Genomic DNA, 13771 nt, shown 5'->3' with positions numbered 1-13771 from the left:
CTGCTCTGGTATTAACAGCCAAAAACTGCGCACCAGGAGCTCCATGACCTCACCCAGCCCAACAGCAAGCGTCAGACGGAGAGGGGTAAAGTACAACGCCAAATGTTGATGGAGCGGTGTAAAATACTACGGCAAGGGTTGGTGGAGCAGTAGAGTGATCTGATGGACCAGTCTAGGTTTGGTGAATGGCAGGAGCGTGTTACCTGTCTGACTACGTTGTGCCTTCTGTAGTCTGGTTGAGGAGGAATACTACAATGGTGGTGCTTAATGGCTCAGCCTTGGCCAATTTGTTCCAGTGAAGGGAAATCTTATTACTTCAGCGGACCAAGACGTGCAGGATAATTTGTTGCTTCTGCCTTTGTGGGAACAGTTTGGTGAAGTCTTCTGTTCCATCATGGTTGTACAACTGTGAGTCTTGGTCCCATCGTCTTTGAGGTTGCAGTGTGACTTTATTCTGACATTAGTGAGGTAGTCTCAGGTGATCTTCAGCCATGCAACAAGAGTCGTGGTCAAAATCACTTTAGCCCCGTCGTTGTGGCCTGTGACAAGGTAGATCTTCTAGAACTGAGTTGTTGAAGAACCAGTCTATGGTAAGGGCTCTTCTCTGTCTCCTTCATGCCCCCCCTGCTGTACCACCACAAAGGACACAGTTCCTGCCCATTGGTCACAAGCTATAAAGCAGGAGGTCCATTTCCAGGAGAGCGGAGCTGTAACTCCAGATACAACCCATGGAGTGAGGCGTTGACAACCTGAGTAGCCATGATGTTCTCCTGGAACAGCTTCCACTTATCGGTTACATGACGGTTGTCTTCTACAGTGTCTGCGTTCTTCCTTAAAGGGGTATTCTCATAACTCTTGTTCTGCGGCCTCCAGGCTCTGTGCTCTCTTCACTTCCTGGATTTCTCGGCACATTGGTGGGCGGGGTTTCACTTGCTTTATCTGCTATGCATTACCACAGTATGAAGCTGATGTGGAAACTGATGTAGCAGAGCTGGCTTTGAGTGCGCTTGCATTACATACAGAGGTAATGGACTCTTTATTTCAGCCCTTAACGGCCAAATTCAATTAAACCGGCGGAAAAGCCAGCACAGTAATCCCGGAGCTCTCACCTCCCCCCTCCCCTATCTGAGGAGCTCCATTGCTTGTCAGCCCCTCCCTCCCCCCTGAGAGCATGCAGCTACTTCACTTGGGAAATGAGCAGATAAGCCCAGTGGCCATAGAAACGCAGTGTCAACAAAGAAGTGAATAAATTAAGATAGTGGCCAAACAAAGCAGTATTGATAAAGCAATGTATTTAGGAAAAGTCTTAAATCCATGTAAACTAGCAGTATAGATAGGATCCTTGTGATGGGACAACCCCTTTAATGCGGTGTTCTCCCTACTTGGAGCTCGGTGCTTAGGATTGGACAGGAGTCTTCTCCTCTGTGATCTGCAGCCTGTGGTTCTCCAGCTTTTGTAGGATCAAAGCCCAGCATGTCCTGTGATCCTGAGGTATATATAACTGAAGTTAGAAGGGGTTTTCTGGAAGACATTTATGGCCTATCCGGACTCTAAGAAAACCCCCGTATAAGGAGAAATTCTTAGCGCTTCCTAAGATACTTACTTTGTTTTTCACAGTTTTTACTATCTCCGCTTGCTGTCAGTCAGGGTACGGAGGATAGTGTCACAGGTGGAAGAAGATAATGCGAAAATCCTATCCAGATCAGTAAATTTAATCTTTGGTTCCAGAAATTTTTGTATTAAACTGCAGCATATGAATTCAGCCCTATAACCATGTACAGAGCTAGTCCTGGTCTCTGCTGATACAATTGTAACTAGTGTAGATAATACTCTGTGAGCTCCAACTGCAGACTGATACATTGTAGCAGAGATTTGTGCAGCTATTGTGGGTGTGTTGAGCTCACAGAGCATTGTCTAGACGCAATACAAGTGTAACAAACCCTCAGCTGAGAACAGGACGAGCTGAGTACAGAATTGTTTTCATTCACTGACAACAAGCGGAGATCCTGAGGACAAGAAACATCGACTGGCCACGAATGGTTTCTCAGATGATAAAAGTGAATGTTCTTGGATAGTTCCCGATGGGTTTGATATCTTTGGCCGCTTCTCCCCCCTCCGCTCTCTGCAGTCGCTCTGTTACCTGACTGGAATGTCAACAATATTAACTCTTTAGTGGCGACCCCTGCAGCTCTAAATACTGGTTAATTGTCATTCCCATCCACCCGCAGCTTCTGAACAAAGACCCTGCTGGAGCCGCACCACAGGTTTACACAACAGCCATTCAGGCTCAAAGGTCTGGTGGGGAATGGGTTAATACTGGACTCATTCTTCATACAGAGGGGGGCGTGAGATGATTAGAGATTATTTACAGCCATGGGAACGGTTGTCAGGGCCAACCACTAAATAACAGACCCCCCGACTCCTGAGGGTCAATACAGTGATTGTAGCATATAAAGAATAGTCAAGCGGTAGTACTTGGGACAGTTTGGTGGCCACAAGGCCTGGACGTGGTCAAGTGGAGGAGCCATTATTACATCCAGGGGCGATGTGAGACCCCACAGCTGCTTCAGGAGGATGCCAAATAATGCCGGGGCGCAGGTCAGTGCTAAGTGCAGAGTCCGGAATTATACAGGTCCTTATGTAATTGTACTGGAGGCTCAGATGTAATACTGCTCTATAGTAAGTCTCCAGATGGGAAAAGTAACGTACAGACGGTAGAATCACTACTATAATATGTAATGTCACTGCCAAAAAGAAATGTGGTAAAGAGAAGAAACCAAGAAATAGTTCTTTATACTGCTAAGATGTTGTCACAGTAGTGCATAAGAATTCAATAACCGAAATATATTATCTACTATACTGCTCCTATGTACAAGAATATAACTACTATAATACTGCTCCTATGTACAAGAATATAACTACTATAATACTGCTCCTATGTACAAGAATATAACTACTATAATACTGCTCCTATGTACAAGAATATAACTACTATAATACTGCTCCTATGTACAAGAATATAACTACTATAATACTGCTCCTATGTACAAGAATATAACTACTATAATACTACTCCTATGTACAAGAATATAACTACTATAATACTACCTCCTATGTACAAGAATATAACTACTATAATACTGCTCCTATGTACAAGAATATAACTACTATAATACTACCTCCTATGTACAAGAATATAACTACTATAATACTGCTCCTATGTACAAGAATATAACTACTATAATACTGCTACTATGTACAAGAATATAACTACTATAATACTACTCCTATGTACAAGAATATAACTGCTATAATACTATTATGTACAAGAATATAACTACTATAATACTGCTCCTATATACAGAATATAACTACTATAATACTGCTCCTATGTACAAGAATATAACTACTATAATACTGCTCCTATGTACAAGAATATAACTACTATAATACTACTCCTATGTACAAGAATATAACTACTATAATACTACTCCTATGTACAAGAATATAACTACTATAATACTACCTCCTATGTACAAGAATATAACTACTATAATACTGCCTCCTATGTACAAGAACATAACTACTATAATACTGCTCCTATGTACAAGAATATAACTACTATAATACTGCCTCCTATGTACAAGAACATAACTACTATAATACTGCTCCTATGTACAAGAATATAACTACTATAATACTACTCCTATGTACAAGAATATAGCTACTATAATACTGCTCCTATGTACAAGAATATAGCTACTATAATACTGCTCCTATGTACAAGAATATAACTACTATAATACTGACTCCTATGTACAAGAATATAACTACTATAATACTGCACCTATGTACAAGAATATAACTACTATAATACTACTCCTATGTACAAGAATATAACTACTATAATACTGCTCCTATGTACAAGAATATAACTACTATAATACTGCTCCTATGTACAAGAATATAACTACTATAATACTGCACCTATGTACAAGAATATAACTACTATAATACTACTCCTATGTACAAGAATATAACTACTATAATACTGCTCCTATGTACAAGTATATAACTACTATAATACTGCCTCCTATGTACAAGAATATAACTACTATAATACTGCTCCTATATACAAGAATATAACTACTATAATACTGCTCCTATGTACAAGAATATAACTTCTATAATACTGCTCCTATGTACAAGAATATAACTACTATAATACTGCTCCTATATACAGAATATAACTACTATAATACTGCTCCTATGTACAAGAATATAACTACTATAATACTACTCCTATGTACAAGAATATAACTACTATAATACTGCCTCCTATGTACAAGAATATAACTACTATAATACTGCTCCTATGTACAAGAATATAACTACTATAATACTGCTCCTATGTACAAGAATATAACTACTATAATACTGCTCCTATGTACAAGAATATAACTACTATAATACTACTCCAATGTACTGGAATAACTACTATAATACTGCTCCTATATACAGAATATAACTACTATAATACTGCTCCTATGTACAAGAATATAACTACTATAATACTACTCCTATGTACAAGAATATAACTACTATAATACTGCTCCTATGTACAAGAATATAATTACTATAATACTGCCCCTATGTACAAGAATATAACTACGATAATACTGCTCCTATGTACAAGAATATAACTTCTATAATACTGCTCCTATGTACAAGAATATAACTACTATAATACTGCTCCTATATACAGAATATAACTACTATAATACTGCTCCTATGTACAAGAATATAACTACTATAATACTGCCTCCTATGTACAAGAATATAACTACTATAATACTGCCTCCTATGTACAAGAATATAACTACTATAATACTGCCTCCTATGTACAAGAATATAACTACTATAATACTACTCCTATGTACAAGAATATAACTACTATAATACTGCCTCCTATGTACAAGAATATAACTACTATAATACTGCCTCCTATGTACAAGAATATAACTACTATAATACTGCTCCTATGTACAAGAATATAACTACTATAATACTACTCCAATGTACTGGAATAACTACTATAATACTGTTCCTATATACAGAATATAACTACTATAATACTGCTCCTATGTACAAGAATATAACTACTATAATACTGCTCCTATATACAGAATATAACTACTATAATACTGCTCCTATGTACAAGAATATAACTACTATAATACTACTCCTATGTACAAGAATATAACTACTATAATACTGCCTCCTATGTACAAGAATATAACTACTATAATACTGCTCCTATATACAAGAATATAACTACTATAATACTGCTCCTATGTACAAGAATATAATTACTATAATACTACTCCAATGTACTGGAATAACTACTATAATACTGCTCCTATGTACAAGAATATAACTACTATAATACTACTCCTATGTACAAGAAAGAAAGATTATGAATGATAATCTGTTTTCCCTTAGCCCAAACAGCAGCACAACTGGGGTATTCCTGCCCCTATGAGCTGTTAGGACAGGTGGAATTTTTAATTACCTAACAGCTTTTGACCTCTATAAGAGGCCGGAAGACATGCTCCTCCCTTGTGTTAGTAACAAGTATGATATACAGAGCAATCTATGCCAAGAGCTACACACATACACAAAATCTGTACAATAGCACCTCTTAGGGAGGGAGCCTTGTGCTGCTGTTTGGGCTAAGGGAAAACAGATTATCATTCATAATCTTTCTTTCCCCCTACGCCCAACAGCAGCACAACTGGGGATTTAGCAAGTATTATCTCCCCTAGGGCGGGACCTTCTGGCAGGCTGATGCCAAGACGGAGTGCCCAAATGCTGTAGCATCGGCCGTACGCCAGTCCAATCTGTAGTGTTTGGCAAAAGTCAGCTGTGAGCTCCAAGAGGCTGCAGCACATATCTGCTCTAGAGAGAGGAACCGTGTCTCTGCCCATGATGTCGCCACTGATCGGGTGGCATGGGCTCGTAGGAAATCTGGAACAGAAAGATTCTGAGCCCGTAGGGAACAGCTGATAGCTTCTCTGATCCATCTAGACAGGGTTACCTTTGATGCTTTAGCGCCTCTATTGTGGCCAAACACATTAACCAGAAGATTCTCTGATCTTCGGAACGGAGCTGTACGGTCTAGGTAGATACGTAGTGCTCTTACCAGATCCAGGGTGTGTAGCTTCTCCTCCTGCTCAGTGGCAGGGGAGGGAAAGAACCCCGGTAGGGTGATCACTTGATTGGTGTTCTGAAGTGTGGGTACCTTCGGCAAGAATCCTGGGACGAACCTTAGCTGTACTCTGTCAGGAAAGAAAGTTATGAAAGGTACGGAGGCTGCTAGCCTGCAATTCGCCAACCCTCTTGGCGGAGGTTATTGCCAACAGAAAGGTCACTTTAAATGACAGGTACTTCCAGTCCACTTCAGATAATGGTTCGAAGGGGGGCGCACACAGCCCTTGTAGAACCGCGGCCAGGTCCTACCTGGGGACAGGGGGCCGTACTTGGGGGTGGAGCCTGGCAGCCCCCCTAAGGAACTGTTTGACAAGAGGATCTTGTGATAACCGTGTCTCCAGGAGAGCAGATAGAGCTGACACTTGAACCTTGAGGGTGGCAGGTGCTAGTCCTCTCTCCAAGCCGTTCTGTAAGAACTCTAGGACTGCATCTCTGTCAGGATCGCGGTGGCTGCCTGTACACCAATCTCGGAATATCCGGGCGATCCTTTGGTAGCTCTGATTGGTTGCCTCTGCTCTTGAATGGGCTAAGGTACTTAGCACTCCCTGGGACAATCCTCTGTCTGCGCATATGGCGCGGTTAGCCTCCAGGCAGTGAGGTTGAATTTGTCTAGGCCCAGGCACGGCCGACTGTTCAGTGACACCAGGTTCCTGACTGGTGGAAGCCTCCAGTAGTTCCCCCGACTCATAAGGATAAGGTCGGTGAACCATGCCCTTTTTGGCCAGAACGGCATGATCACTATTGCCGAAGTCTGGTCCTGCCTGAGTTTCGCCAATACCTTCGGTATCATCGGGATGGGAGGGAACACGTATGCCAGTTCCATGGTACCATGCCTCCATGGTATTGACAGGGCATCCACAGCCAAAGGGTTGTCTTCCCGGTACAGGGAGCAAAACCTTTCTACTTTGGCATTGTGTTGGGTGGCCATCAGATCCACCTCGGGTAGACCCCACCTCCTGGTCAGGTAGTGGAAGATGTCCTGATTCAGGGACCATTCGCCTGCGGTCGGCCGGCCTCTGCTGAGTTGATCCGCTAGGATGTTCAGGCGGCCCTGGATATGTACCGCGGCCAGCTGGGAGAGGTTTCGTTCTGCCCAGGAGAAGATCAGGTTGGTAACTTGCATGAGCGAGGGGGACCTGGTTCCTCCCTGCTTGTTGATGTAGTGGACTGTCGTCAGATTGTCTGATCTTACTTTGACCGCTTTCCCTCGTAGAAGTGGTGCAAATGACAGAAGGGCTCGATGAACTGCGGTAAGCTCGCGCCAGTTGGATGAGTGCGTTCTCTCCTGCTGATTCCATGTACCTTGAACCGGGGTCTCCCCCAGATGAGCTCCCCAGCCTGTGAGGGAGGCATCTGTATTCAACAGGGTCCAGGCGGGCTGGACCGAGGACTTCCCATCTCGCAGATGGGTCCACCAGGGCAAGGTTTGCCGGGTGCTGATGGTTAACTGGATTGGCTTCTGTAAACCTGAAGGACTGTGATTCCAGACTCTCAAGATCTCGTTCTGTAGAGGGCGCATATGCCATAGGGCCCAAGGAACTGCATCTAGGGCAGCGGACATCAATCCGAGGACCTTCATCGCCGTCCTGATGGTGACCTTCCGTGTGGAAGACAAATGATGTGCCGCCCGAGCAATTTTCCTTTTGCGAGGAGAGGGTAGAGAGACCGTCATGTTGAGAGAGTCTAGAATAAGTCCCAGGAACTGAACTCGTGTTGATGGCACCATCACTGACTTGTGCCAGTTTACCAGCCACCCCAGCTTGTCTAGTAGAGCTACGACGGTCTGCACCTGCGTGGTAAGAACCTCCTTTGAATGAGCCTTCAGAAGCCAGTCGTCCAGGTACGGGACTATGAATATGCCTTGAAGGCGCAGGGCGGCAGCGACCGGAGCTATGACCTTTGTGAAGGTGTGGGGGGCGGAGGATATGCCGAACGGGAGGGCTGCGAACTGGAAGTGCGCCTCTTTCCCTTGTATGTCTATGGCAATCCTTAGGAAGTTTCGGTGTGCCAGAAAGATGGGTACGTGGAGGTAGGCGTCCTTCAGGTCCAGAGTGACGAAGTGATCTCCAGGGTGCATGAAAGGTAGTACTGACCTTATGGTTTCCATGCGAAACCGCAGCCTGCGGATGAAGTGATTCAGATACCTGAGATCGATGATCATACGCCACTCGCCTGATGGCTTGGGGACCAAGAAGACTGGAGAGTAGACGCCTGTGCCTTGTTCTGCGCGAGGAACCATCTCTAGCGCGGCCTTGTCCACGTACTCCTGAATCAATCTCTCCAGATGAAGTTGTTTGGGGCCCTGAAGAGGGCGGGTTCTTACCATCTTCTCTGGCGGCTGGGAAACAAAATTAATTTTATAACCTTCCTGGATCATCTGGATGACCCAGGGGTCCCGAATATTCTGCCGCCAGGCCTCCACATAGTGGGAAAGACGACCGCCCACCCCAGGGGAGGGGGGGGGGAGTAGGAAGGGGGGGGGGTGTACTGAGAGGGAATTAGAAGGGGGCATTCTTACGGCCACGAGATGAGCCCCGACCTCTTCCTTTCCCGAATCGCCGCTGGCCTCTGGTGCCTCTTCGAGTGCCTCTTCCTCGAAAGGAGGTACTCCGACCTTCAAGGGGCTGTGGCAGGTTCTTGCTCTTAGAGTCGGCCCAGCCTTCCATGATATGGTTGAGCTCCCTTCCGAACAGCCGTCCGGGCTCAAAGGGGAGACCACAGAGGCTATTTTTGGAAGTAAGGTCAGCCTTCCAGGGCTTCAGCCATAGGGGTCGGCGAGCCACAGTAGCCAGTGCCATGGATCTAGCCGCCAGACGGGTCTGAAAATGGGTAGCTTCTGTCAGGTGATCCACCAACAGCGTGATGTCGGACACTGCCGCAAGGAGATCATCACGATCCACGCCGGAATCGATGTCCTTGGCCAGGGATGACAGTTCTGCGCGTAAGCCAGTTGCTACCTCATTCGCGACCATGCCCAAAGAGGCCTGGGCAGAGGCGGACGAATATACACGCCTCAAAGATCCTTCGACTTGGCGATCCATGGGGTCCCTGAGGCCCGAGCCGTCCTCTGATGGAAGGATGGAGCGCCTTGATAACTTGGCCACGGCGACGTCCACCTTTGGCGGGGGACCCCACGCCTTTAGTTGACTCTCAGAGACGGGAAAAAGTGCCTTGAAGCGTGTGGATGGCGCAAAGGATCTCTCCGGGTGCCTCCATTCGCCCTCCATCAGGCGGAGCATCTCCGAAGAGGGCCTGAAGGTACGAGACCTACGGCTAGAGCCTTCCCCGCCTTCCCGGTCTCTGATTCTTAGGGTCTTGAATACTCTGGACATTTTGTCCAGGGGAAAAATCTCCTTCTCCTCCTCCGTACTAGAAGACGACTCCACATCCCTGAGGCGCAGCTTTTCCAGAGGCGGCAGGGACAATTCGCAATCCAGCCGTGGCCTCTTGGCCAGGGAGACGGCTTCCATTCTTTTCATGGAGTCCTGGACGTACCCCTTCATCCAGGACACCATCTCTCGCATGGGAGTTGTTTCAACAGAGGGGGCCCTGCACCCCTGACAGAAGCGATATTGGGAGTCATCAGGCAGCGGCACTCTACAAGAAGCGCACGCCAGATGCTTCCTTTTGGAAGTAGCCTTCCTTCTAGGCGGAACAGTGGAGGAAGAAGAAGACATTCTGAGGAGGAAGAAAAAGGATACACTAACTACTTACTGCACTCAGAGATGCAACTCTCCAACCTCCCCCCCCCCCCCCCCCGGCCATGTCCACCAAACCTTAGTCAATGAAGACAGTTCTCCAGCACAGAAATTGACCAGGGAGCTTCACCAACTGATGTGCTTGCAACCGGAGCGACAAGCACTAACTGAAGCTCTAAGGGGACTTAAATAGGCCAGGGGGCGGGGTTTTGCCCGGAGCCCCGTCCAAGGGGTAGGGGCTACAACGGAGCCAGAATCTCATGAAAAAAAAAAAGGGGAGGGGAGAAGACAGGGGGAGGGGGATCTGACCCAGGTATGGTCCCCAGGACCGGGGGACCCCCCTCCCGAACTACCGTGCAATGCTCGTGTCTAGGGGTTGTTCTCTTCCCGTCCGCCGCGAGACCCGCGCACTGGCATGTGCGGCGGACCCTATTGGACGGCGGACCGGAGGAACCTGAGAAAGGTACCTAGGTCTAGCGTTCCTAGGGGAAAGCCCTGACCCGGCGCGCCAGCCGGACAGGAGCGTGCACGAGCCGGCAGGGTCCCCGCCGGGAGAAGGGGACCTCTGCTGAAAAAAGAGGATGTCCAGATCTTCTGCTGTCAGGTACCGATGGGGGAGAGTAGTGGACCCCTATAGGAGGTCAGAACATCTGCTCCCCCCCTGACCACCTGTCCTCTCCCACAGGACAGAAAAAAACACAAGGGAGGAGCAGGTCTTCCGGCCTCTTATAGAGGTCAAAAGCTGTTAGGTAATTAAAAATTCCACCTGTCCTAACAGCTCATAGGGGCAGGAATACCCCAGTTGTGCTGCTGTTGGGCGTAGGGGGAATATAACTACTATAATACTGCTCCTATGTACAAGAATATAACTACTATAATACTGCTCCTATGTACAATACTATAACTACTATAATACTACTCCTATATGTATCAATCACATGATGAGATGATTGTACTTCCCTGAGTTTATCATGTACACCTTGGCTATTCATCCCCTGATAAGGATTTGTATGTGTTGTTGGTGACTGATGTTCATGTTCACACCTTTGTTTCTCTATAAGTCATTACTTTGTTTAACAAGACATCAATCCACAAGGTCTATTCTTTGTCCAAGACATTTATTTTCTGGAGACAACTAGTTCAGTGATTTGAAAACTACCAGATATGTGCTCAACTTATCACATAGATAAGACTTACACTATCCTTCTGGTATCAGTTATACATCTTCTTGTATATAGTGATATAGATCATTCTGATATATCCTGGGTATCTCCTGTATATAACTATATATGTACAGCCGGTATGAGTTATACATCTTCTTGTATATATTGATATGGATGGTCCAGTACTTTCAAGATTTGATTTATTACAATCCATTCCTTAAAGGGATCCTATCATTAAAAGTAATTTTTTTGTCCCTAACACATAGGAATAGCCTTAAAGGGCTCTATCAGCAAAATTATACTGTATGAGCCCCACATATGCCTGAATAGCCTTTAAAAAGGTTATTCAGGCACGGCTAATCATAATTTAAAACCCCCCCTCACCCCCGTTTTAAAATAATACCCGTAAAAACGAATATGCAAATGATACTTACCCGTGTACGGTGGGCGGTCGTGCAATGTCCAACGTCATCTTGCTGTCACACCTTCCTCTTCCTTCTTCTTCCACCGACGTTCTCCTGTCCTGGCTATTCCACGCCTTGATCTTCTGTTCTTCCGGAATGAAGAGGTACGCTCGCGTAGTTCTAAAAGGCATATGTGGGGCTCATACAGCATAATTTTGATGATAGAGCCACTTTAAGAAAGGCTATTCTTCTCCTACCTTTAGATGTCTTCTCCGCCCCAACGTTCGGTATATAATTCGGTTTTCGTCGGTATGCAAATGAGTTCTCTCGCAGCACTGAGGGTGGTCCCCAGCGCTCAAACAGCACTGTAGGCACCCCCAATGCTGCGAGAAAACTCTCCAGCGCCATCTCCATCTTCTATAGGAATGGCCTCTCCCTGTGTCATCTTCTGGCACTGGCTTCAATTTTCTATGTCAGGGGCCTAGGGCAAAGCTGACTGCGCATGCCCACCGGCCACAAGAAAATGGCCGCTTGAAGTTGAGTATACAGCTAACCCTGATAATATTCAGATTTTCATTCCCTTTAGAAGGCAGAGAGCAATTCCCCCCATCTTTATAGTGAGCGTCTAAGGTCACTGCCATCCAGTACTCATTAGCTTGATGCTAATATCGTTGTGTAAGCAGCAGAGCATGTAGCCTGCCATTCTTTCCAGCATATACCATGGTTGGTGTTCTTGGACAGAATGGTCATCATCATCATCTTGAAACAGATGAGGTTCAGCCTCTTCCCCTGGTTGTGACTGTGACATGTCAAAGACTCCCTCTGCATTTTTCTTCTTCCTTCTCTTCTAGTCTAGGAGTCCCAGTTCCTCCTCCATAATGACCCTGACCCTGTCCTGCATCCTCATCCTTCAACCCTGGGTGATGATGTTGACTGATGTGGAAACTATACCGCCTCTTCCATCTCTCGTTGCATGAATTTAAGGATTTCCTGTAATATATACAATAGAGGGATCACATTGCTGATGCCATGGTCGTCCCTGCTGACAAATTTGGTGACTTCTTCAAAGGGCTTGAGAATCTGGCACGCTTCTCTCATGAGCCTCCAATGACATGTTTCGAAGTAACGCCTTGTCCCTGTTGTCTGTTGCATGCAATAATAGTCCACCGCCTTCTGCTGCTCACACAGATGCTTCAGCAGGTTTAAGGTGGCGTTCCACTGAGTTAGTATGCTGCAGATTAGGTGGCGTTTTGTTGCTGTCAATCGAGTAGGGTATTTTTTGCTATGTAGGAAAAGCTGAACTGCTCAGAAATTTTTCTGGCCATGAGAAGCACCTCTCTTAAGCCCCAATACAGGCTAGTAAAGTGGCGAACCATCAGATTAAGGACACGCGCCGTACAGGGACAATGTGTTATTCGATTTTACTGCAGCGCAGGAACTATATTAGTCCCATTGTCGCTGGCAATGCTGCCCAGCTGGAGTTAGCGAGGAGCCCCCTAAGCAGGACACCAGCTATAGGATACAGTGAAGCAGCTCCTCTGCTGTGGCAGAGCTTTGCTATATACCCATAACACGAGTGTGAGGAGGAAGAATGGAAGCGACGGCTTGCCATGGTGAAGATAGTGGTGGAAAACAGTCTAGAGGAGGATCCCGCTAAAGTGGAGAAGGACGTCCCTGGCTGACTGTCAGAAACGTCCTTCTGACTGTAAAGAGCTACGGTACCGGGACCAATAGTGCTTTACCCGGGGCACAGATCGGGAAAGCTTTCCAGCAGTATATAGAACTGCCTGTGCCCAATCTGATGAAAGGTCCTCTTTAAATCTGAGTGCTCTGTATCCTGCAGTGAGATGAATCACAGACCCATCACTATCTCCACCATTACTGTAATGCATTGCTTTGCCCATCTCACACACACACATATATATATACAGTCCTATGAAAAAGTTTGGGCACCCCTATTAATCTTAATCATTTTTAGTTCTAAATATTTTGGTGTTTGCAGCAGCCATTTCAGTTTGATATATCTAATAACTGATGGACACAGTAATATTTCAGGAATGAAATGAGGTTTATTGTACCAACAGAAAATGTGCAATATGCATTAAACCAAAATTTGACCGGTGCAAAAGTATGGGCACCTCAACAGAAAAGTGACATTAATATTTAGTACATCCTCCTTTTGCACAGATAACAGCCTCTAGTCGCTTCCTGTAGCTTTTAATCAGTTCTTGGATCC

General features: G+C 45.5%; 1 protein-coding gene across 1 annotated transcript in view; it reads left to right on the top strand.

The window, feature by feature from the left end:
* The first annotated feature begins 2456 nt into the window (after positions 1-2456).
* TOGARAM2 (TOG array regulator of axonemal microtubules 2) overlaps positions 2457-13771 on the top strand; it is a 53320-nt gene continuing 42005 nt past the window's right edge. Inside the window, exon 1 of the mRNA XM_075266513.1 lies at positions 2457-2598. The gene's annotated coding sequence lies outside the window, so the exon portion shown is untranslated. The remainder of the gene's footprint in view (positions 2599-13771) is intronic.

This window comes from Leptodactylus fuscus, chromosome 3 (assembly GCF_031893055.1).
Source record: "Leptodactylus fuscus isolate aLepFus1 chromosome 3, aLepFus1.hap2, whole genome shotgun sequence".
Lineage (NCBI taxonomy): Eukaryota > Metazoa > Chordata > Amphibia > Anura > Leptodactylidae > Leptodactylus > Leptodactylus fuscus.
Note: the sequence above shows the minus strand (reverse complement) of the source record. Positions and strands in the feature narration are given on the sequence as shown.